The sequence below is a fragment of the Mirounga angustirostris genome, unplaced genomic scaffold, assembly GCF_029215605.1.
Source record: "Mirounga angustirostris isolate CCGP_5_RB_7025 unplaced genomic scaffold, mMirAng1.0.hap1 SCAF_2, whole genome shotgun sequence".
NCBI classification, from domain to species: Eukaryota; Metazoa; Chordata; class Mammalia; order Carnivora; family Phocidae; genus Mirounga; species Mirounga angustirostris.
The window spans coordinates 182,144,353-182,169,067 of record NW_026991710.1 but is presented as its reverse complement, the minus strand read 5'-3'; the positions used below and the strand labels follow the sequence as shown (position 1 = coordinate 182,169,067).

General features: G+C 40.2%; 1 protein-coding gene across 44 annotated transcripts in view; it reads right to left on the bottom strand.

Moving 5' to 3' along the window:
• PCM1 (pericentriolar material 1) overlaps positions 1-866 on the bottom strand; it is an 81,019-nt gene extending 80,153 nt beyond the window's left edge. For 20 of the 44 annotated variants that reach the window (XM_045879691.3, XM_045879688.3, XM_054508568.2 and 17 more), the window contains exon 1: positions 342-865. The gene's annotated coding sequence lies outside the window, so the exon portion shown is untranslated. Of the gene's footprint in view, positions 1-341 lie in introns of all 44 variants that reach the window. The other 24 variants (XM_064585643.1, XM_064585654.1, XM_064585644.1 and 21 more) reach the window with 3 other exon arrangements.
• Positions 867-24,715: the final 23,849 nt, after the last annotated feature.

Genomic DNA, 24,715 nt, shown 5'->3' with positions numbered 1-24,715 from the left:
TTCCTCCACTCGCAACGCACATTCCCCTGGAGCCCCCGAGACGCAGGGCGGCCTCCCGCTCCGGGCCAGAAAATGAGAGGGGCGGGGAGGCAACAGGAGGGTTCTGCAGTCGCTAACGCGTCCCTGGACGCTCACCCGGGGACCGCGTCGCTCGGCCCGAGGTAAGGGGCGGGCTGTCTGCCTAGGGGACCTGAAGCGGGCAGCAAGAAGACCCAGAAGCCCACGGAGAAGCGTGGGCCCGAGGCCAGGCCCGACAGGGTCAAGCGTCCCAGAGCCGTTGCTCTCCCGCCCCTGCGCCGCGCTGCCCTCGGTTGCCAAGGGCTGGGGACGCGCAGCATTACCTGTAAACGAAGCAGCCGCTCCTGCCAACGGTGGAGTAGCGGCCAGGCCCTACGACCCGCCACCGGCAGCGGTCCTCCCTTAGAGACCGCAGCAGCGAGCGCCCCCAAGTTCCCTGGCTGCCTAGGGCCCAATGGCCGCCTTCTCTACCTTAGCGCCAACCGCCGCAGCCACCGCCATCTTAGGATCTCATTGTGGTGGGAGAAGAGGGGCGGGGGGACTGCAGAGGGGGCAACGCGCCGAGAGACTGCGCCGTCTCCTCGGCAACGGCCGCGCGGGGGCGAGAACTCGCCGGGGCGGGAGCCGCAGTGCGATCAACGCTCTAGGCTGGAGTCATGTGACCGCCGGAGTCTGTGGTGTCCCCTCGGGCCCTTCAGCCTGGCGCCGCTTACACGAACGCCCAACCAGAGACTACATATCCCAGAATGCCAATTCGACCCTGGTTTATAAGCGTCCGCGCGTCGGCCACGAGAGGGTTAACTACAAATCCCGGCATGCTGTGAACGTCGCGGCGCTGCTCTGCGAGCTGGTGGCTCCGGAAGTAAGATTGAGCCTCCTGCTTAGCTGGAAAAACTGAGGAGACTCTCGTTCGGGTTTACTGTGTGGCTGTCAGCTCCAGATCCTGCCGGAGGGAGGGGAGAAAGACCTAAGTCGCTCCTCTGGTTCTTGCCCACCCACATCCGGGTTACGAAGAGATGGAAACAGAAGGGCCTTTACGGTCTAGTCCTGATTTTACACGGTGGAGATTAATCACGGGAAGTTAATTGGCTAAACCAGTTAACTATCTAGGTAGTCAGTGGGAGAATCCTAAATGTTAATAATGAACACCACCTTGGATTAATGTCCTACTTTTTGCTTGGAAGAACCAGATGATTTTAATCAAAATCTAGTATAGGGAAATTTTCTCTTAAAACTAGTCTCTGAGGGCGCCTGGGTGGCTCAGTCGTTGGGTGTCTGCCTTCGGCTCAGGTCATGATCCCAGGGTCCTGGGATCGAGCCCCGCATCGGGCTCCCTGCTCGGCGGGAAGCCTGCTTCTCCCTCTCCCGCTCCCCCTGCTTGTGTTCCCTCTCTCGCTGTGTTTCTCTCTGTCAAATAAATAAATAAAATCTTTAAAAAAAAAAAAAACTAGTCTCTGAATTCTCTTTTGATTTATGCTCCCATCTCCGCGGTGGCTCTATCAGGGATGGTAAATTGACAGGTTCTCTCTTGGTTAAAAAAAAAAAAAAATCAACTGAGTGAATCCTGAGATCTAATTGGCTTTTTTCGACGATTCATGAATTGAGCAGCATTCCATCCAGCAAAGAGAAAGGAGATCCTTAGAGCTGTAGAAAGAATGTTTTTAAAAGCAGGAAGGGGTGGGAAAAGGAAATTATTCGCAAAGAATGCATTGTTTCTGGTAAGGTTGTCTTCCTAAGTAGAAAGGAAAGCCCTGCCAGATGGATTACTGACCTACTGATGACCAAGTCATTCCAGGGTGACTAGTTAAAGGTTATATTACCGGGGTGTTGAAACTGCAGTTAGGTTAGGTATTAAACCTTAGTTGGCTAGTGTGGGGTTTAGCACACACGACTCCATTTGGGACCTATTTCCTTTTTAACATTCCTAACACACTGGGGAAAAAAAAGTGATCATGACTTTTAAGGCCTTTAGTGTGACTCCCTGAAAAGTTAAAACACCTTCAATTTTACTTGAGTGCAAGAGTATTCTATTTTTGGAAAGTTTGTAAGGTGAGTTTGTTTTAAGCAAAATAAGAGTAGAATGAATAATGGACATTTAGGTTCCAAAGCAAATTGTTCTCAATCACCAACAGATATTATTCAAAAAAGCAAGTAAAAGAATCCTATCTCAATACATAATTCAGGTAAATAAAACTCTTCCTGAGACTGTATTCAGATTCAGTCTCATTGCGATGATCTTTGACACTATCATATATTTTTTAGTGCATTCTGTGTGTCTAACGTTGGTAATTACTTAGGTAACAAAAACATAGTCCCTGCCCTTGAAGGGCTAATATTTTAGTGAAGGACTGAGAAATAGAATGTGATGTAAATAAGTTCTGTTTTGTAAGAATACAAAGTGCTGTGGGAATCCACAGCACAGAGTGCTCTAGGCTCCCTTCTAATTCTACCACTCGATAGCTCTACAATCTTGGGCAAGTTTCTTAACCTTTCTGAGTCTCAGTTGCCCCATCTATAAAATGAGGGGAGGGAATAATATTGCCTACCTTGCAGGGATTTTCTTTCAAGTAGTATTTATTTTGTAGAAGGCAGAAGTTAAGCATTTTATTTGTTGTGATTTTCTTAATTCTCCCAACTATCCTGAAGAGATTGATCCCGCATTTGTTCCATTTTAGAAACGAAAGGTTAAATAAATCAAAATTCTGACAGCTCCAAGTGGTAGAGCCCAGGTGAAACTGAGGTCTACTGAACTCATTGGAGGGATTTTTGATTAAATAAGAGAATGAGTGGAAAAAATTACTAGCATATGGGAAGGCCCCAAAATATTAGCTATCTTTATTATCATCACCATAATCATCATTTTGTTTATATATATATATTATTTTTAAATATGTAGAGGCTATTGTCATTAAAACAACTCAAATGATTCAAAATCATTACTTAATATGGCCATTATGCTTTTTAAATTTATGGTCTCTAAAAAATGTCAATACTATTATATCTGTTTAGTGGGGGGAGGAGCCTGAGGAATGTTTATATTAAAAAGAGATCCTCAAACTCAAATATGAGCATTACTGATCTTAGCAGAGAACAAGGGAAAGAAAAAACCTGAAAAACTCTAAAATTATTTCAGATCTCCCAAACCTTAACATCTAACTCAGAAAATAAACCTTAAGCAAACGAATCCATTTAGTATCAGTAGTGTATGAATATGGCAAATAAATGATACCAACAGTAAGTGCTTTAGGAATTCAGAGAAAGAATATTGATATATTGCCTCAAAAATAATGATGGCACAGTTTCTGTGCAGAACGAAATTAGGGGCAACAGTATAGTGGAAATGTAGATGGGGAATGAGTGGTCTCTCAGAGATACATGTTGAAACTCTCAGTTTCCCATATTTAAGAACTTAATACATGTATTAAACAAGGGAGAGGAGGCCCAAATGGAAAGAAGCACACTTAAAACACATAGTACATCCAGAATTAGTGACAGATAATGCAAAAACCAGATGGAGTGAAGTAGAGGATTCATGTGGGATGGGGAACGGGGAGGCAAGAGAAGAAAGCAGGACTGATGAACACGTTTCTATGTGTTTTGTACAAACTGTAGAAAATCTTAAATGTTGATCCTGAAGAGATTGAGCTTTGTTCTGTGGATAGTGTAAAATCACACTGAGTCTTTAGAAGAAGCAATGATATAATGAAGTAGTTATTTTAAGACTTTAATCTAGTAGTAATGTTTAGAACAAGCTAGGGAGAGCGGGAGATGAGAACAGGTGGTAACTGGCATGAAGTAATTAAGGCCTGGCCTAAGGTAGTAGCAGAATGAATCGAGTCAAGGAGTTGGATTCTGATTGGTTGTCACACTGCATAAAATAGCATTTTTATATTTAAGATGACACTGACCAGGGGGGTGCTTACAGTAGAATATTTTGTGCTATATTATTTATTTCTTTAATGTGTTCTGTGTTCTTTCTGCACAGGACTTAAATAGAGTGAGAGCAGAAACCCTGCCTTTTGTAGTTCTTTATTATCACAAATGCCTCGCAGAGTTCATTTACTGTATTTTGATACTCATGAATTTGGTCTTTGAATAAACAGTTTTTCGCAGTACCTAGTTTTAACCTGAAGGTGGTGATAGAACTTAAAGGAAAAATCTTTAGTGACCACTATACTATTATAACTGAATTTTATGATTGTTTTTATATATGATTTTTATGCACCCAAGAGAAAATTTGACATTTGTGTAAATTATAAAACACAGTAATAAAAGAAACACTCAATAACCCACCACCTAAGCTAAAACATAGAATATAATCAATCTACTTAAGGATACCTCATGCTTTTCTCCAAGCTCATTCCCTTTTGCAAACATAAATACTATCCTGTATGATCTTGGTGCTATCATTCTTTCATTTTTCTCATATAACTATATGTGTATATATCCCAAAATAATGTATTGTTTGGTTTCATTTCTTTTCAAGCTTGCTTTTTCATTCAGCATTGTTTCTGAGATTCATCCGTGTTGATGGGTGGAAACAAAATCTTAAGGGCAGAATGTAAAATTAATTTTGGAACATTTCTAGAGTTGAATATAAATGACATTATCTTTATTCTTCATATTAGCTTTGTGAGTAATTTGATGGAGGAAGAAACTGATTATATAAACAAGGGATCAGTTGAAGAACTCTGACCTAGTTCTTATATTTTTTTGGTTAAATTTAAACACTTCTCTCCCTTCTTCATCTAGCCCAGAGTTTCTCAATCGTGGCATGACTGACATCTTGGGCTGGATGATTCTTTGTTGTAGGGGGCTGTCCTGTGTGTTACAACGTATTTATCTGCATGCCTGACCTCCTTCCATTAGATGCCAGTAACACCCTGCCTCCCGAGTTACGACAACCTAAAGTGTCTTCTGACATTGCCAAATACCACCCACGCAAGGAGGGTAGGGTAGGGGGTGAGGGCAAAATCACTCCTGAGAAACACTGATCTAATCTTTGCATTGAGAAAATCATGTTACTGTGGATTTTTCTTATGTGCCTCTTTTGCTCAAAAACCTAAACTTTTGAATAATCAAATCAATTACTATATATAATTGTAACAACTAATTATATCAAATCTACATACATAAGTAATGTTTCAAGGCTCTTCTTACCTTCCTCCATTTTCCCCATATCTAATTACCTTGACATCTCTCATTACTGCCTAGTTCAGAATTTTTATGACTAGATTCCAAATACCTAATTGCTGCTCTCTAGACGTACAATGTTAATGTTTATACCACTCTGAACTGGCCTTTCCTCCATTACCAGTTTGTGTCCTTTTCTTTCAAAAATCACTCATTCAATAAATGTACCCTTGTGGTTCTGACAATTCTAACCGTATTTGCATTTCATCAGTCTTAACATGGCTCAGCTCCTATAATTGCGATACACTATTTCTTATATATGCTTCTGTATATATTCTTGGGGGTCTATATATTTTTACCCCACTTTCTCTATTCATCATAAGCCAGATCAGAGCCACCATAGTGTAATCCTGTGTGGAATGCTTGCTTCCCAGGACAGCAAATTAGAGGGGCTTAAATAAAGGGATATAATAAAAAACTACAAAGAAAATCATCTATACCTTACTTCCTAGCCTCCTATCACCCCTACATTATATGATATTGAAAGTATTAAATATACACAGATTAGGTTAATTAAGTAGACACATCAGACAATTAGGGGGAGGGTTCCCAAAATATGAAAGTATAGGCTGATACAGATTTTGTTTTCTAATTCATATGAAAAATATTAGAAAATTATGAAAATTAGGGACATCTGGGTGGCTCAGTCGGTTAAGCGTCTGACTCTTGGTTTCAGCTCAGGTCATGATCTCAGGGTCCTGGGATCGAGCCCCATGTTGGGCTCCACACTAAGTGGGGAATCTGCTTGAGATTCTCTCTCTCTCCCTATCCCTGTGTCCTATCCCCGCCCTGCTCTCTGTCCCTCTCTCAAATAAATAAATCTTTAAAATATGAAAAGTATGAAAATTAGTCCTCAGCTTTTACTTTAAAAACCCTGTTATTGAAAATAAAATTATGTGAAATGAAAACTCAACAATTGCCATAGTTATAAGGGAGTAAAGTCTGGAATGATTTTATAAAAGATGAACTGTGAGTCAGAAAAGTATCTTTTCTCACATAAATAAGGAGATCTGCAGGTGACAACTAGATTTGGTATATGCTTGCAAATAAGCATGGGCTAGTGAAGAAGTAGCCAATGTGATTGGGGTACAGTGATCTATATTAAATCCATTGTATTATATAGGGAAGCAACAGCTGTATATGTTATAATTTTTGCTCTTTTAGCATATAAAAAGGCTCCCCACACTGTATTTTTCCTTCTGTAAGAAAGAGTCTAAGGTAAGGGAAAAAAATGGCAAAAACATGTGTGAATTCAGACTAACCAGGAAAGAGGTTAGAATGCCTTTCTTTACCACCAGAACACTAAATAATTTCCAGGGTTAAAAACTGGAGGATGTTGGGTGGCAGGATGGACAATCCAATCTAGAAAAGGAAAAATGTAAATCCCTGACAACAGGTCCAACAGAATGGTATAGGGCAGGGATTGACAAACATTTTCTATAAAAGGCCAGATATTAAATATTTTAAGTTTTGTGGGCCACACAGTCTCTGTCCCAACCACTTAGTTGTGTGATTGTCGAGTGAAAGCAGCCAGGTGATATGTAATGGATGAGCATGGCTATGTTGCAATAAAACGTTATTTTTGAATACTGAAATTTAAATTGTATATGATTTTCCCATGGCACAAAATATTAATCATCTTCTGGGTTTTTCCAACTATTTAAAAATATTAAAACAGGCAGTGGGCCCAATTTAACCCATGGGCCATAGTTTGCTGACACCTGATGTAGAGTACTCAACATGGAAAGTTTTTAGATAATTAATGAAAGATCAAAGGAGTAATTAGCAATGAAAGCAAATGCAGTTTCATTACTTTGCAGGAGGGTTATTTTACAAAGAATAGTTTGAACTAATAAGAAAGGGAGTATATAAAGCAAATGTAACTGAACAACATTTGCAGGTATTTTCTTATATACTCTGTTTCACCATCCCATTCCCCCCTTCCCCGTCCTGGCTAATTGCAGCTGTGTGTTGCCTCCACGATGGATTGTCACAGCCACTAATACCAGGAACAAAGGATACAACTTGCAGACATAAGAGAAAAGATGAAAAGCAGTCAGAACAGTTCTCACCCCTCATAATTTGCCTGTGTGGAAAGAGGAAGAACTGATGGGAAAATCAAAGAATTTTATGTTTTTCCCTGCATCTCTGAAAGGGAAGAGGAGGAAGGTGCAATCTGTGGGGATCGATGATCGAGGAGAGCCTAGAAGGCTCCATGGCTGCAGCAGGGATAGGTGGTTTACAGTAACACTCTGCAGACTCACCCACCACAAGCCCAGGAAGTCACATGGCGCCCTGCAAGGAGAGAAACTCTAACCATCTGACATAATGGACCAAGAGTGAGATTAGGTCTCTCCAAGCCTATCAAATATAGTCTTGAAATCCAACCAGAAAAACAAGAGTTACATTCATCTTCCACATGTAAGTTTGTGATATAAGAAACATACCCACTTTACTTACATAGTTCAAATGTCAGCTACCTGAGTGTTCCCAAGTCCTCAAAGCTGTTGGGGTAACCATATCTCCGTCACATATGGAGCAGGAAACTTAATTTCATATGCCAACATCTAGAATGCTTCAAGCTAATGTTTTTCTATTACTTCCTGCTTCTGCTGAATTCTTGATTTCTCTCAAGTCTAGCTTCTTTTGGCTGTCCTTTTTCTCCATCCCACATCATTCCCAAGGTGGAACACAACCTCTTTCCCTTTATTTTCTCAAAATACCATGGAAACAAGGCACCCCTGTGTGGTTTACTGCTTTCCACTGAAAATTCGCAGTTAACGGTATAAGATGGGGGAGGAGGAAGAAGAATTTATACTGCAGCAATTTGGACACCCCTGTTCTTTAAAGATCTTTGGACACAACGTGGCACTTCTCTCTGGCTGCCTCTTATCCAACTCCCTGTCATTTGGATGCATTCTTTCTTCACATCCTACTCCCATTCTCATCTCGTTCACTCCTCCCCTTTTACCCTTTTCCTTTTGGGTTACCCATGGAAACTCTAAATTCTTCATTAATTCTTCATTAACAGAACAATTTTGTTCTCTTAGTCTTGCCTCTAGCTTATCCCGGCTAGACCCACTATTAAAATTATGCTCTTCTTCTGCTATGCTGATTAATATGACCCATTTCCTCAGCATGGAGCTCTAAGAGAGTTATGTCTTCTTTGAATGCTAAAATCAATTGCATAAGACTCTTCTCTCTCCTGATTAGCAGAAATTATAGGAAGAAACACCTCCATTCCCCTGACATCTCCAACCCCCAGTCATCAAGAATGGGTGGGGGGAGGGGTGCCGGTGTCGGTTAGGCATCTGCCTTAGGCTCAGGTCATATCAGGGTCCTGGGATCAAGGCCCATGTTGGGCTCCCTGCTCAGCAGGGAGTGTGCTTCTCCCTTTCCCTCTGCCCCTCCTGCCTCCCATTCATACGCTGGCGCTCTCTCGCTCTCTCTCTCTCAAATAAATAAATAATAAATAGAAAGAATGGAGGGGGGATGGCTTAGTTCTTAGGAGCCAGTCTTTACTCCAATCCCATAGTGGAGAGAGGTACAGAGACCCTATCCAGTTTTACAGATAGGTCCTGTTTGTTGTTGTTCTTGTTCCTGTTCTTTGTTAAACTGCCCTCATCTTGTCATTTTTGAAAACGAGTGCGCGCGTGCGTGTGTGTGTGTGTGTGTGTGTGTGTGTGTGTGTGTTGGGTGGAGGAGTTGTAGGGCACTGAGAAGATGTGGAGACAAGGATTCTCCTTATAATGTTATGGTCCAGGTTTAGGTTATCCTCAGCCACCACTGGCTTGGGCTTCCACTCTCTGTCTCTGATTAGCGAAATCCCTGCACAGGCTGTAATCCTGTTGTAAGGCTGGGCGAACCCACTGCCTCTTATAAAGCTAGTGAAACACTGTAGCAAATGGATAAGAGCATGTTTCTAGGGCCAGATACTTCAGGTCAAATCCTGTTGTATGTGACCTTGAGCAAGTGGTCACCCTCTTTATATCCCACTTACCTCGTTGACAAAATGGAAATAAAAATAATACATAACTCAAAGGGCTGTTATGAGGATTAAATGAATTAATACATGGCTCAGATAGTACCTGGCTCACAGTAAGTGATTTATAAATGTTTATACTTATTAAGTTTACAAAGAAGGCTTTGTGCTAGTATTAACTTGGGCCTCCATGTTTTCAGAATCCCATCCTGCACTCCCATTTTAGCATAGATTTCAAAACATTCACACCATACTCAATTGGCTTTAAACACAGGGACTACATGCCTGCCTCTGGAAACCCACACTGAGGCTGGATCACCACAGGAAAGAAATTGGATTTTATCTTGTTGACTATGGAGCACCACCAAACCTTTTTAAGTAGAAGAATGTTGTGGTCACATTTGTTTTTATAAAGATAACCACTTTTTTTTTTTTTTTTTTTTTATTACTGTGTAGGAGATGGTCTGCATGTAAAGAAACTGGAAGCAGATTGATCAACCAGAAGTTATAGTGGATTACACTAAGGTGATGAGGACATGAATTAAGGTGTCAGTGGCGATGGGGCTGATGAAGAGAGTTTGGCATTTAGAAGGTAGAATCAATAGGATTTACTGAAGAAGGAAATGAAGTATGAGAGAGAGGAATGATGTCTGATAATGCCAAGCTTTGAAACTGGGTAAATGAATAAATAGTGGTTTTACAAACTCCTTATATTCTCTCCAAGGAAAAAGGGCAAGGGAAGAGGAAGACACCATAATGACTTCAGTTGGAAGCTAGTGGGCTCTTGGACGAACACTTTCTGGAGTTACAGAGAGTTGGAGTTGGAGTTAAATATTTGGGAATTGGTAAACACTAACATTAAATGGACTAGCAGAGGAAGAACAGTCCACAAAAGAAAGATGAAAAACTTGGGAGGAAACCCAGAGAACTAAGAGAGGGGTTTTATGAAAGCATATGAAAGAATAAGTATTGAGGAAGAAGGAGCAGTCTGAGAATCAGTGAGAAACTACTATGAGGAAACATGCAGCCTTGTTATGAGCAGTTGCAGTCAAAGGAAGGGGTCAGGAGTCACTGGCTTTGGCTGAGAAGTTAATAGGAAGTGAGACCCTAGAGTCCGTGAGTGTAGATTGCCCTCTTTACAAAGCTTGGTGGAAAGGGAAAGAAAGAAATTGGAGGGTAGGTAGAGGCAGGAATAAGGGAAGTTTTCATTTTCTAGGGTTTAAAAGCATTAAGCTTGTTTACCGGTGAAAGGGGCAAGACTCTGGAAGGAAAGGGTGATGTTAAAAGTGAGAAAGGGGAAGGTAATTAAAGAAATGCAGTTCTCGAAAAGAAAGGAGGAGCTGGGATTCAGAGCCCAGGTGGAAGGAACATACTAAAACATGAGGAGTTAATACCTAAGAAGCAACTCTCCAGCAATGGGGGGCTGGCATTGGTAGATATATACCCCAGGGCTCTGGTCACAGGAGGGGGAAATTCTGACGTGTGTTTCTCAGAAGCCCAGTTGTCTAAGGCTATAGCCCACTCACGAGGCACCCTTTATTGGCCTTTCTTCCTGTTCCAAGTCACTTCACTACTCCTTCACTTATGCTTCCTGGAATCACCACTCAAATAAACTACTTGCATCCAAATCTTTGTGTCATCTCTGTTTCTGAGGAACCCCAATTTCAATAGATTGTGAGTTAGAACATTATCTCAGGCTTTCTGATTCCAGGTCTTGGGCTTTTTCAGTCAAATCCTAATTTATCATTGCCCAAATTCAAGTTGTAGCATTTTGCTTTTCTGTTTTTTGCTTCTATAGTTGTGCTATATCATCGGATGAGTAGTCTAGCCTAAGGACCTTCTCAGGAGAGATCTGTGGAAAATGTAGGAACTAACTGTCAACATATGTCACTCGCCTTCACTTCCATTGTTTCTGAATCTGACCCTTCATTTTGGGGGATAGGTAGATACACTATATCTAGGTCTACTCCTTCATCTATGTCTAAAGTGACATCTACATTTTCATCTACATATATGTCTATATCGAAATCTATATATATATCCACATTTAATGAAAATAGGTATCAGCCAGGGCAGGACAGGGAGTTGAGATAGGAATAGGAACAAGGAGGTAGTAATGTATCAGAGTTCTTTATTGGTTTCTGGCTGGCTAATTTAGGCAAAAGTGAATTTGTTGGAATTTACTGGAGAATGTGGGACTCACAGAATCAAAAGACATCTGGGACATTGGGCTTCAGGATGAACAGGAATTAAAGGAGCTGTGGAAAGCCAAGTAACAGAAAGCAAGGAACAGAGCTTTCATGTCATATCCTGAAATGTCTGGCCAATATGCTGCTGGCTCTGCTCTTGCTGGGATGAATGGCCTTCCTTCGGTCTCTCCTTAAAGATGTAAATTCTCTGGAGAAAGCACTGACCTTCCTTTTCCCACTGCCCACCAGTGTCCCTGATGGGCTGAAAAAAGATCTAGCCATTTTGGCTCCTGCTATGGAAGTGCTGAATTATTCTCCCCAAAAGTTATGGAAAAGGCTCAGCTAGAAATAGAGCTGCTATTGGAAAGGAGAACTAGAAGCCAGGAGACAAAAGAACAATACATGTCAACTGCAAATCTCATCAGGTAACCAGACAGGGCTATTGGCTGGGGCTGCTTACTGACTGCAGATGATATAGGACTGGTCATTGATAAGTGAATAACCATAAAAACCTTATAATCTAGAATGCACAAGAATCCTTGGCTGTAATATGTATAATATAATATTTAAAGGACAAACTGGGAAATATGGGAAAAAATGAAATAGGCTTTAGTAATGGAATAAAATGATGCTAAATAAAATTACCTTAGAACAGGAAAATAATTATTGACATTTTGCTGTGTTTGGACCTACAGGTCAAAGTTGACTACCACAGACCTTCTGCAAAAAGCTTTCTGCAGGCTGAATGAGCACCATGGGCAAAGGCACAGAAGCAGAAAGTACAACTTGTGTTTGGGAAATGGCATATATCTGGTCTGGCTGGGGTGCAGGGAACATGAGATTGTTCAGATATTTTCTTGTGGAATTTAATTCTTTTAAAAGCTGAACAAATCTTTTTAAGACAATTACCTGCTTTGCAAAACAGTTTTTAATTCTCACTTAGCCAAAATGACCAGATACTCAAAATTTGACTCTGGATCTCACCGATCGAAGTTCACAGCTCATATTTTGGCCTCTTGTTCTCTTTTATTTTTTAGTAGTCACTAAAAGGAATTAAAGAGCAACTGACATATTCGTACACCAATGTTCATAGGCATTATTAACAATAGCTAAAAGGTGGAAACAACTCAAACGTCCATAGATAGATGAATAGACCAAATGCAGTCTCTACATGTAATGGGATATTATTCATCCTTAAAAGGAAGGAAATTCTGACACGTGCAACAACATCAACAAACCTGGAAGAAATTGTGCAAAGTAAAATTAAGCACAAGAGGACATATACTAAGTAATTCTTCTTGCGTGCGGTAGCTAGTGTAGTCAAATTCATAAAGACAGAGAGTCAGATGTGGTTGCCAGCATTTGTGGGCGAGGAGAAGGGGAGTTAATATTTAATGTGGACAGACTTTCAGTTTGGGAAGATGAAAAAATTCTAGAAATGGATGGTGGTGATGGTGGCGCAGCAATTTAAATATACTAATGCCACTGACCTATACACTTAAAAATGGTTAAAATGGAAAAGAAATGGTTAGAACGGTAAATTTCACGCTGTGTATATTTTATCACAACTTTTTAAAAAGGCAACCAATAGTCTTTCTCACTGTGTCACCAAAAAGGTTCAGCAATAGGCACTCCTTAGGGTATCTGGACTCTGCTTTCCTCCCCAAAGCCATTGGGGAAATGGTGAAATACCACCTCCAGATCTGCCCATCATGGGAGAATTTGTTGCCTTGTTACTTGGTGTGTGTGGTCAGCAGTCAGGCCCTTTCGGGATCCTCTCAGCTGGGGTCAGCCACCTCCTGCCAAGGTCTCTCCCTTTCCTTGGGCAGCGCACACGTAATGATCTTGGGGTAAGGCCCAGCCCTTTTGGCCCAAAGCAGGATACCTCTGATGGACCATTTTAGTTCTGACTGACCATTTTAACTCCACATAGGTTCTCCCTATCTCCAGTCCTTTCTCCCTCCTCTCCCTCCCACTGGGATTGATCACAGACCACTCCCTCATAAACATCCTGTGCACAAAACTCTATCTCAGAGTCAGCTTCCTGGAGAACATAACCTGAATGGACAGACTTAAGTTCCTTTAAAAACAGAAAGAAAAAGATGTACAAAGGAACAAGGATGACAGCGGATTTCTTGTTTGAAACAACGTAAGCAAGAGGACAGTGGAGTAACCAAGATGCTACCCGCAACAAAACCCCTTTCAGAATCTCAGGCACAAATACTTTCAGATAGACAAAAACTAAAAAAAATCAATCACCAGCATGTCCACACTACAGAAAAAGTTAGTTTGAGAAAATTCATGAAACTGTATGCTGATGATTTGTCCACTTTTCCGTATTTTTTGCTTCGAGGCATAGTTTATTAAAAAAAAAAAAAAAGAGGCAGGAAGAGAAATTTACATTTGTTGTGTTATGAGTAAGGGTAGCTTTCTTCTCTACACAATCTGACCCCTCAAGTCCTGGCTGCCTTAGTAACTCCTTGATGCTTCCATTCAGATGGCAGTTCAGGATCCCTCTAATCAATCCAATTATTTTTTTTAATTTTATCTAACTTCTCAAGATTTTCTTGTTCGCAGTGTTGTACTGCTACACGTTCTTTCATGATAGATTAAAGCAGAGATTTCTGTTACCTTTCTTTATTGGAATGTGAAATTCTTGTTCTGCTAAAAGTGTGAATGAGTTTGGCAATGTTAGAAAATGATTTTAGGAGCAGGGTATTGTTTCCATCTATACTCACTGCTTCTCTATCTCACAAATGATTATAGATTATTAAAAATCACTTTCCTCCTTCCCATCTAAATTAGCAATATCTTTATAAAACTATTAATTATCTGTGTGTATCTATCACAGCCTCATTCTCTATCAATAAAATCACAGTCCTGATCTTGTTTCAAGACAGAGGGAAACTAAAATTCATTGCATGTCTTCTGTGTATTAGGCCCCATAGTAAGCACTGCATGTAAAGTTACCAAGTTTGATCAGATTATCAAGTTTGAATATTTATAGTATATGCCACTACAGATATGGAATTTTATTGTTCCATGAATAATAAATGTTCCTGAGCTGCTATTGTATGGTGTGTATATGCTGGGTGCTGTGGGTATAGAAATAAGAAAACAAGCCCTGATCTCTCCCAGCACAGAGAGAAACTCCAGTACACAATATAGTGATGCACAATGTAAGTAAGACAAACATATAGGAGAACATGTAGTCTAGGTGGACAGGGCTGGGCATGGACAGGTCCCCAGGGGAGGCCTATGTCATTCCGAGAAGGTACATAGAAATTATTGGAATAGACAAATAGAGTCCTGGAATATACATATACATACATATATATACATACACATTTACATACATGCATACATACATATATATACTCTCAATAATAACAAAAGGGCACATATAATGTGGTTAATTCATTGGTGAAAATAGTCAAGGGACATGAGATACTAGGCTTGTCAGGCATCTTCATTGAACAAGACAATCTTCTAATAAACTGGATGGATTCTCCTTTCTTTATTCTTTAAATTCCCATTCTATTACCCAATAGAAGAATGGTGCATACTGGGAGCTTTCTTTACTTGTGAAAGTTACTGCAACAGTCATGTTTGGCAAGAATCTCTACCCCTGGATCCATCGTCTGTGGGCAAGAGAGTAGAGGTGTAGCCTGGATGTGTGGGTGCTATATGTCTACGTGTACTCTGAAATATAGGTGACTGGGCTAATCGGATTCTTTCTCCCAGGGATGTGGAATTTGTATGGAAAGACACAGGGGCTAAATTTCCATTGAAACTAAAACATTTTAAGGGCTGCCTGCTACGGAGTAAATTGAAGAATTCCTCTTGCTGAGGTTTTTAGAGCTGTTCTTATTCTGCCTTGCCTTGGCTTGTTTGCAGCAGCCTGTTACTGATTCTGTTACTTACCTCAGCATCCCTCCAATAAATCCTTTTTTTTTTTTTTTTTTGCTCAAAATGGCTGGATAAAGTTTATTTCTTTAGCTTGCAAGCAAAAACAAAACAAAAACCAGTGTAAGTGAATTACTCTGAAATTGGCCCTTAATATTTCATAACCTTTCATTGCTGGAGGTAGGGACAAGGGGCCTACTCTAAAAGTTCTAGAATTTTCCCTCAAAATCTCTAAGAGGGAAGCAGGAAAAAAGCACTTCAATCTTAGAAGATCACTGTAGTGTATATACTCTTGTGTCATGCACATGTGAATCAGATCCCTGTCCTTTGTTTTTGATGTAGTCCTAGTGATTGGTAAAGTAATCCAAGTATAAAATGTAAACTTTTTAAATGTAAAATTTTCAAAGTTTAATATGCCAGCTTCCAGTCTCAAATATACATGCAGAAACATAAGTTCATCATAATGAGCCATGTGTGGACTAACCAAAAAACGAAATCAGAATGTGTGTGTAATTGGGCACAATGAACTTTTCTTTTTCCTCAGCAGATGTACAGTTATTTTGAAGTGAAAGCAAGGAGCTATATCTCAGGGCATTATATTTAGGTGGTCTTATTTTTTCTAAGAAAAAATAATAAAAGGTGAATAAAAAATAAGAACAAATTTTAAATTCAAATATGCAAAATGCATTTTTGTCAAATGTATATTTTTAAATTCTCTGCCAGTGTCCAGAAATTTTGTCAGAATAGTTAACAACCCTGGGAATTCTACTTTTAGATGTGGTCATAAAAGTATGAATCATCATGTGTTTTCCAATTAGTTGGAGAATGTTTTAAGAGGAGATAATATTTAAAGAATCTAAAATCTGGGGGATTAAAAAAAGCACACGTCGAGATTGGATTTATGTGGATGAGTGAAAGAGATTTACACCAAATTTATCAAAGAAAGCAGAGAAGTCATACTGTGAAGCAGAATGAAAAAAGACATCTTGTGTTACTGCCCGTCTCTCCTATGTGTAAAGGCATATTTTAGAATGTGACTTTACTTAACATGAACTTCTGTTTTCTTTTTTCTCCTGCATATTTTTCACAGTATAGTTGAATTTCTTCTTCATGTGTTAAGTGTAAAAAATCTGTTTTCTGTTAGAATTTAACATTTATTTGGTTGCAATTCTTTAATGACATGTGATCTTACAGGGAGATTCTTCTTTAATAAGAAAGATGTTATTTTTTTCCAAGGCATATAATATATGTTCTTGCATACACATTGAAAGAAAAACAAACATTCCCTAGCCAGAGCTCTTTTTATTCTTTGCAGGGGGAAAAAAAGAAATGAATAAGAAAACGTCTTTTGCACTTTTCTGTGTTAGGGAACCAATTTAAACTTGGTTAGAGAGGGGAGGGTGGTGGGGGGATGGGTTAGTCGGGTGATGGGTATTAAGGAGGGCACATACTGCATGGAGCACTGGGTGTTATATGAAAACAATGAATCATGGATCACTACATCAAAAACTAATGATGTATTGTACGGTGACTAACATAAGAAAATAAAATTTTAAAAAATCATCCTTAAAAAATAAATAAATAAATAAAAATTAAAAAAAAATAATGCTAAACTTGGTTAGATACCAGAGGAAAAAAAAATCAGATAGACAAGAAACCTCTGAAAAGAAGAGTAGTGAATAAGCATTTCATTTTTTATCTTAACTAGTATGCAAGGAAGGGTACTGTGCAATCTGAAGCTACACATTTTTGGGGATCTGTCAAATGTCTGCCAATATTACTTTTTATATGCTTCGAGTAGCAGGCCTAGGGAGCGAGCAGTCCAGATCTGAGCAAAAGAACACAGGATTCTGGGACAGAGTTCTCCAGGAAACAACTGCATTTGGAAAATTCCTTCTCAGGGATTTGGTTTTCCTATCTGGGATCCTGTAACAGCTGGAGTTCAATCAGAAAAGCAGAGCCTCTAGAATATATCAGGGATGACCTTATGCATTTGTGGGGGCTGGTGAAGCAGTCTCTAGATGCTGGAGCTTCGAGTATGCAGGGTAGGTAAGTGAGAAGGACAGATGGCCGCTGTAAGGGCAGCAGGAGCTGAAGCCCAAGAGGATGGACTGAAACCTACACCAGTTCTTATTGCCTCTGACCTTGGTGATGTTGGTGTCCCGTGGGAGCCAAACCCTTTGTCATGAACCGAAGGAAGACCCAGGGGAAGGCAGAGCACTGGTAGGCCTGACCAACAGGTAGGCAACAGCATGGGAGAGCCACAAAGACGGCTGCCTTCGTTTCTGCCCTCTGGATCTACCATGAGAATTTCAAGCGTGGCTGCCCCTAGGGAAACAAAGGAAAAGGAGTTCTGGGAAATGTAGTTTAGCCTAGCCAAGTTGACATGTTACAAAGCCTCCCCCACTTTTTTCTTGGTTCCTTTCCTTGTCTTGCTCTTGATCTTTGCCCTTATTTTTCTAGATATTGTCAGTTTTTCTCAGAAAGGCTATGTAAAGGTAGTTTTTTTGTTCGTTTGTTTTACTTCTTGCTTGTCTGACTTGTCTTTATTCTATCTTCACACTTGATTGCTAGCTTGGCCGTGTGGGGGTCCTGATTCGGAAAATATAAATTCTTAAGGCATTCTTTCTGTGGAAAAGCATGATGCTACTATGAGTCTCAGTTCTTTCTATGTGATTTCATTCCTTCTGGAAGCTTTTTGTAACTTTTCACTATCACTGTTCAAATTTCCATCATGATGTGCCCAAGGAGTGGGTGCTTTTTTGTCATTTTTTAAGATTCATTGTGCTGGACACAATGAAGTTGAAATAGGCTCTTTCAACTTCATTTCTTTCATTTCTGGGAATTATTTTTCTATTGTTTCTTTGACAATTTTCTCTCCATTGTTTCCTGTGTCCTTTTTGAAAGTTCTATTAGGTGCATGCTTGACTCCCTAAATTAAACCTCTAATATTCTTATCTGTGCTCTCCTATTTTTCATATTCTTGTCTTTTTATTCTACTTTCTGGAAGATTTCCTTAAGTACATATTCAAATCCATTCAGTTAAGTTTTTGGTTTTGGTTTTGGTTTTTAATTTCAACAATTTAATTTCTTTGGTGTGTCTCCCATCTCAACAAAACAAAACCTGTTCTTTACCCCACTTTCCCTTATAACAATAATACCCCTATTGCTCAGTGCCCCTCATACCCTTTGCACTAGCTGGTCTCTGCCTGGACTGCTTCCTTCCTCTCCTGTTCTAGGTATCCCCATTCCTCACTTTCAAGCCTTTGTTCAAATGCCATCTCAGTGGAGCCTTTCTTTTTTTAAAAGATTTTATTTATTTGACAGAGAGAGACACAACGAGAGAAGGAATACAAGCAGGGGGAGTGGGAGAGGGAGAAGCAGGCTTCCCACCAAGCAGAGAGCCCAACGCGGGGCTCGATCCCAGGACCCTGGGATCATGACCTAAGCCGAAGGCAGGCGCTTAACAACTGAGCCACCCAGGCGCCCCTCAGTGGAGGCTTTCTTGACCCACTCTATTTAAATTTGCTTCTCCTTCCCCCACCCACTCCTTAGTCCTCTCCCCTGACTTATTTTTCTTCACAGAATATGATAGACGTCACTTTCTAACATATTGTATGATCTATTTATTTTGTTAAATGTTTACTTCCCCATCTCCCCTAGAATGTAAGCTCTATGAGGGTAGAGACTTGTCTGTTTTGTTCATTGCAGTTTCTCCAGCATCTAGAACACTGCCTGGCACATAATAGACCCTCAGTATTCCGTTCCTTGGTTCCTTCTTCCTGCTACCCTTGTTCTTAATATCTGTTTTTCATATTGGAGTAATTCTTCAAATGTCTGGTGATCCTTGGGTGCCTCTATGTGAAGCACCAAAAAAGTTTACCAAAAGCTAGCTTTATGTTCATGGGTGGAGTTTGTGGACTGCTGAGTTTTAATATATGATTAATTGGTGAGCTGGCATATCTGTAGAAGGAACCACTCTATGGGGCCACTCCATTTCTCGCAAGAAGAATTCTTGTCTCCTGTTAAGAAATATAAGGGTGGGCGCCTGGGTGGCTCAGTTGGTTAAGCGACTGCCTTCGGCTCAGGTCATGATCCTGGAGTCCCAGGATCGAGTCCCACATCGGGGTCCCTGCTCAGCGGGGGGTCTGCTTCTCCCTCTGTCCTCTTCCCTCTCGTGCTCTCTGTCTCTCATTCTCTCTCAAATAAATAAATAAAATCTTAAAAAAAAAAAAAAAGAAAGAAATATAAGGGTGTCTGACAGCAATCTGTTTGAAAAAGGTGGTTGGGCACAGGATTTCTATCCATATTTTCATTTAACTTCTCTGCTTATGGCTCCTACCTTCCAATATTCCTGATATCCCCAAATGAAGTGACTTTCCGAATCAGATTCTTGTGGGAATAAATTGTAATAAATTGTAATTTCCTTCCATTCTCCCCAACTTTCAGAACAGTTTTGCAGACATCACAGCCTGTTAAAGTCTTGTGTTGGGATTTCAGAAAGGAGCTTATGACCAAGTCTAGGGTAGATTAGGGAAGGAGGAGAAAGTAGCCTTTTCCCACAACCACCACCTCCATTTTAAAACCTACCTGGTGGCAATAGCAGTATTTCGAGACACCACCATGGTCCCAGAACTTTAGGAGCTGGCCAGAAACAGAGCAACAGTTTTTTACATAATAATATGGGTCTTCCCTTATATAATGTTATGTATCAATTATATCTCAATTTTTAAAAAAGTTTTACTAGATTAAAAAAATACTGATACAGGTTTTCCGACTTGATAATTACAGTAGCTTTGTCACTGTCTGCTTAGAGCAGCAGGGGAGCTGTGAAGGGGTCCCTAACTTACAGGACTCTGTATCCAAGTCTCAACTCCAACCTAGTTGACTCATCTATTACATATATTTATCAATATTGCCTAGTTATCCATGAAATCCCCTAACTTTGATACAGAATTTTATTCCTCATTATCTTCTAGGGAGGTTCCTTGTAGATAATAACAAATGAGCAAAGGAGAAGAATTCAGGGGCGTCTGGGTGGTGCAGTTAAGCTTCCGACTCTTGATTTTGGCTCAGGTCATGATCTCAGGGTTGTGGGATCAAGCCCACCTCTGAGCTCAGTGTCAGTCAGCTGGTCCCTCTCCCTATGCTTCCCCCACTCCCCCCTCTCCCGCTTGCTCGCACATGTGCTCTCTCGCTCTCAAATAAATAAATAAACAAAATCTTAAAGAAGAGAGAGAGAAGAATTTAAAAGTGGGAGTGGGTTTCAGGGACTATTTGATCTGATAGCTTTATTTTATAAATGAGAAAATTGAGGTTGAGAGAGCCATGACAGAGCATGAATAGCAATGCAGTTCTCTCAATTTTTAGTAAATTGTTTCCACTCCTTCGACTATACCATTCATACTGACATGGCATGGATTAATTAATTCAGGAGCTATTTACTCAGCATCCATTAATTTTAAGTTTTCACTAGTTATATAGACAATAGAAATAGGGTGATTCACTATAACATTGGTTTAGTTTTACTAATTTTAACATGCTTTTCTACAGAAATTTCTCAAACCTATGCTCTGTGAGAACAAGTTTTGTATTCTTTGAGCACTCTGTCTGAGATGATATCTAAACCCACATTTTAGGAAGTTTTATTACCTTTTCCAGAGGAGGCTGTGTTAGTTGCCTGAATGAAGACGGTTCTTGATGACCTCTTTGCTTGATATGCTCCACTCTAAATATTTCAGTAAAAGACATGTTTTGAGTTTAAGACATGATCAATGTATTGAGAGCACAGGGTTTTGAAAGTTCCATAAAGGGTACATCTCCCTGAGTTGGGAGTAAGGTTGGAAAATATAACCGTCAGAAATATATGCTGGTAGTATACATGAAAGGATGTAAGATCAGTTGTCTGAGTCTAGCTCACAATGGGGCTGGCAAGAGACATGTTTGCTGCTCCAGACTTGAGTGGACTGGAGATGGGAGAGCTGGAATTAAACCTTCCCACTGGGACTGGATCAGGTATCAGATAATGAGCAGGTGTCCAATCCAGCAGACACAATCCAGGGTTCAGAGGGTTTGGATGACAATTGTGCTGTAACTGATGTATGAATTGAGAGAGTTCTCTGAATAAGGTCTTCCAAAAGAAGAAGGAGAGAACTTGTTAGCGCCCATCTAATCCTGTCCAGGAGCCAGAGTGACCTGATCTTGGTGCAACTGTACCTGTTGTCCAGTGGAAATATTCTCAGGCCAGAGAAGAAAAGTATATCTAATTACTTTGAAAAACAAAAAAAGCCTCTAAGATTACCCAATAGCCTTTATTCATGTTCTTTGTGCACCCAAGCTGCTTTTGACTTGCTCTCCAGGGTGATTTTGCCCATCCATGAGGAATCTTCTGTGCAAATTATTAAACAGATCATCTTACTAAACAATTCTCTTTTTCTAAATTAATGTGTTCGTTTTTCTGTTTTATATATCCCCTGAGAAACTGTTGACTGTAAGTTGGTTCCCAGGAAACTAATCACACTTAGGGTAAGTGCATAAAATCCAACTTCTAGACAAGCTAATTTAAGATGTCAGCCTTAATAATCTCACTATTCTGTTCAGTGGAGCTGTGTTAAAAAAAAAAAAAAAAACTGTGCCTTAAAGTATGCATCCCAACCCTTCCGTTTCTGGTCCATCTCCTCCAACGCTGAATCCAACCTGCTCTTCTTACAGCGTTTTCTCAAACTTCTTTCAGCCAGTGATCTCAGGTCCCATCCTCATTTTATAGGTTTAGTACAGTTGTGCAAGTTCACAAATTTGACCTTTCTTGTTGACAATCCTTCGCCCATGTTCCATCAATGCATCTGTGGTCTAAAGGAATAATATTTCTCCTAACAAGCTCTGTATCTGTCATGCTTTCAGGGAACATTGACCCTAGATTCTGTCCTTATTGACTGATTAGATTTTTTCCAGGTTTTTCTTGAGGCAGTGAAGTCTGGTCAAGTCCTCAATAGACCACATTATCCATCTTTAATGGTGGGGAGCACAGATTCTCAGCCTGACTGTCTTTGAATCCTGGCTCCCCCTCTTGCTACTTGTGTGACCTTGGGCAAGTTACTTAAACCTTTGTGCCTTGGTTTCCTCATTTGCAAAATGGAGATGGTAACAATATCTGCCCATAAGACTGCTGTGGCTGAATGAGTTTCTATATTTACCATGTCTGGCACATAAGTGTGCCACATGTGACAGGGGTCGTTATGGCTGTTGCTGTCCCTTCTCTGAGGAAGCGAGCACAGGGCTTATTAAATGCCTGACTGGGGAGAAGGCAAAAGGGATACAAGCAAGAAAAAATAGGTTTGTATTTCAAAATATTTCCATTTACCACCGAGGTAATTATCAAATCAGCCAAATAATCCCATACTTTTGTTTTTGACATTTAATACCAGCAGCCTGAATTCTCTGTAATTGTGAATGTATAATTTCCACTCCCGTGTGTGTAAATCACTTTGTCAGGGAGGAAGATTTTTCCCTCCAATCCCTTTATGTTCTTTGACTTGTCTAATAATTAAATTAACAGAAGACAGATGAGCAGGAGAGAAACAAATTTTGTGTGTGTGAGACCCAAAGACAGAGACCCCAAAGGCAGTCAGGCAGTTGAAGCCTATATGCCATGATGAGCTAAGGAGAAGCAGGTAATGGTTTGGGGCTTAAAAGGGGAGGACGAGAAGTCACAGGGAGATGAGTAGGGCAAACGCTGGATAAACAAATGTTTGCCGTGCCGTGCAGATATGCCTTTCTTTTCTTTTCTTTTAAAAGATTTTATTTATTTATTTGAGAGAGAGAGAATGCGTGCACAGGCTGGGGGCGGTGGGGGTAGGGGGGAGCGGAGAGGAGGGACAGAGGCTGGGAGAAGAAGACACCCGGCTGAGCAGGGAGCCTGGGATCATGACCCGAGCTGAAGGCAGATGCTCAACCAACTGAGCTACCGAGGTGCCCCCAGATATGTCTTTCTGACAAAAAGTTCTCTTTGGTATTAGCTCCCTCCTGGTACAGACCCTCCATCTAAATTCTTTTAAGCAGTTAAAGGGAAGGTAAACAGCTCTTTTTGAGTCTGTTGAGCCTTGATTGTCTTTCAGCTCAAAATAATCCACACGTCAAAGTGGCATATTTGGGGGACATGCATTCTGCTTCCCCCTCAACTTCAACCTGTTTTTCTTTCCAGTAAATCATCAGGATTAGCTTTTCCTTCATAAACTTAAAATTTATGAGTGAATGGCAGGAAAATGTTTTGTTTTTTTTTTTTTAGATTTTATTTATTTTTTTGACAGAGAGAGACATAGCAAGAGCAGGAACACAAGCAGGGGGAGTGGGAGAGGGAGAAGCAGGCTTCCTGCAGAGCAGGGAGCCCGATGTGGGACTCGATCCCAGGACCCTGGGATCATGACCTGAGCTGAAGGCAGACGCTTAACGACTGAGCCACCCAGGCGCCCTGGCAGGAAAATGTTTAATGGGAAGGTCAAACACTGGCAATACTTGAGTGCAGAAAACAGCAAACAACAGAAAGAAAACACAACTTCCGTATTTTACTGGAATCTGAGTTAATAAATAGAGATCACAGAACAAATAGCAAACAAAAGCTTCAATTACATCAGAACGAAAAAAGAAACGATAAACCTGGATTTCCAGTCTGAAACTGTTACTCAACCAGTGGAGGTAACAAGTCGAGTGTTACACATTCAAAATTCCTCTAGAGTTTAAAACCAAAGGAACAGTTCGTTCAGGGTATAATTGATGCGTACAGATAAATTTCGTAATTGCACCTCAGGGAATTTTTGTTTTTCTTAGACTAACTAAACTGACCATTTCATCTTGGCAATTATTAGCTTGCCACATTTTTTATAACTAAGAAAAATTAGGCTTCTCTCCATATTGTAGTTGAAATGACATTTTTTTTTTTAAAGATTTTTATTTATTTATTCATGAGAGACAGAGAGAGAGAGAGAGGCAGAGGGAGAAGCAGGCTCCCAAGGAGCAGAGAGCCCGATGCGGGACTCGATCCCAGGACTCTGGGATCATGACCTGAGCTGAAGGCAGACGCTCAACCATCTGAGCCACCCAGGCACCCTGAAATGACATTTTAACCCATATCTTTATGGTAAACTTTATTATCATTAGTACTATAAAACAAACCTTCAACTGAACTTTGGTTTTACTTAGTCTTCAAGTGAGCATTACTAAAGTTCAAGTACCAAAATTCTCCAGATGAGCACAAAAATAAGAGTTAAAAAAAAAATCAGAGATGTATTTTCATGAAGATACATTATTAGATATTTTGTAAAAATTCATACAAATAGGAGAAAAAAGGAAAAATATCTGAGTACTGTGATTTGTCATTCAATCTCCGTTTTTAGCTTTCCTTCCAGTTAAACTGATTTCCTCATTTATTTGT